This window comes from Galeopterus variegatus, unplaced genomic scaffold, assembly GCF_000696425.1.
Source record: "Galeopterus variegatus unplaced genomic scaffold, G_variegatus-3.0.2 Scaffold1647, whole genome shotgun sequence".
Classification (NCBI taxonomy): Eukaryota; Metazoa; Chordata; class Mammalia; order Dermoptera; family Cynocephalidae; genus Galeopterus; species Galeopterus variegatus.
The window spans coordinates 368826-370737 of NW_007727758.1; positions in this window are offsets into that span (position 1 = coordinate 368826).

The window sequence follows — 1912 nt, forward strand, 5'->3', positions numbered from 1 at the left end:
TTTTTAATGAAGGGGGGTTCAGTGATGAGTTAGACATCATTGCTAACTTTTCAAACATTTTGCAACAATTACCAGGATTTAATTTCTCTCTTTTGTCTATTCTCTGGTTTCTTCTGTTCACTCTGAACACAAACACACTCTATTTTGTGAATATTTGCCTGGGGTTCAGGGTTTATGAATTCAACTGTTTTTAAAGATAGGGTTCCATGTACAGGGACAGATATTTATGGAAAGGACCTTGGTTGGCTCACCTCTGCAGGACCCTCAGGATCCCTGGGTCTTGCCAGGTAAAGCCTTTGAATAAAGAAGAGGGTTGGGCCATCATTAAAAGTCCATCCAATCACTGTTTCTCCAGACGCATGTGCACCAAACACCTAATGCTGAAGCACATGAGCTATAGAATGGAGCTGCCCCCGACATTTAACAGCTGCAGAGTTACCCACGGCAAGTGACTTCACCTTTTCAAGTCTCGGCTTCTCCATCTCTAAAAGTGGGATGATAACAACACCCTCATCATAGGAATGTTGTAAAAATGATCTAGAATGACATATTCAAGCTCTCAGCACTGTGCCTAGTACACTATGCTCAGTAAATACTGGCTATGGTTATTGCTAGTAGCGGTATTAATAGTTGGGATTGTAATAGTTAATATGGGTTGTAGCAAAGACCTGTTCTCAATAGGGACTGTCTCAAGCACAAAAACAAGAATGCCTGTTAGGTTCTTTTCTGTTTCTGAACAAACGTATTTCCCTCTCTTTCCCACTACACTGCCCTTATTTCTCTATTGTAGTGATATATCTCTTAGAGTTTTTAAGGAAGAGGGTTTTAATGATGCCAGGAATGTGTTCATTGATCCCAAGTTATGCTTTCAATTTGAATTGATCTAATACACATTTTGTTAATAATTTTATCCCAACTTTCTCTTCAAAAGAATTTAAGACGTTACAATAAAACACTGTTAAATTAGAAATAGAAATTAGAAATTAGAAATGAAAATCATGTTGAAGGAAGATAGAGGAGACATTAGAAACAATTAGGGTTGAATCTCACCTTCAGTTCTGACCTTCCTAGTAGCCAATACAAAAGGGAAGCTGGATGGGCTATGACATACTCATTATCTGATGTTTTGTACATATCAGTTTTGTGTGAATCCAGATTAACAAAGCGACTTTTCTTAGTATTTGCTGTACAGCAGTTGCTACTAACAGAAAGCGATTTCATCAGCTATCTCTGTAGTGAACACGTCTCTTTTTCCACACTGATCTGTAAATTCCTTGAGTAGAGAAGTTGCGTTGTATTCACATTGGTTTCTCCTAAGCATATCCCCTGTCCTCAATAGGTACTTTAAAAATATTGAGCAATTAAATAAATTGTAAATAAATTGCTTAGTCCTCATACTGGTAACTTGGTGGGTGTTTGCACAAAGTCACATGTAAAATTTGAGTCCAGGTCCTCCTGACCCTCAAAATCAAATTATCTATCTCTATATTACAAACTATGCCAAAATTTAGTTGCTTCCAAGCAACTACTATCTTTCACAGTTCTGTGGATAGCAGGGGCTCAGCTGAGCTGTTCTTGCACATGGTCTTTCACAAATTTACAGTCAGATGGGGCTAGCCTTTTCTGAAGACTTCTTCAATCACATGTCTGGGGTCTGGGCAGAAATGGCTGGTATAGCTGTAGTTGGCCAGGCATTTCTCCCTACCCATAACCTCTCCACAGAGCTAGCTTGGGCTTTCTCACAGCATGGTGGTGTCAGGATAATCAGATTGCTTACGTGTTGCCTGCCTAATTCTAGTGTAAGCATTCCAAGAGACCACAGCAGAAGCTGCAAGGCTTCTTCTGACCTAGTCTAAGAAGTCACATAAAAACATTTCTGCCATATTTTATTAGTGAAAGCAATTACAAGACC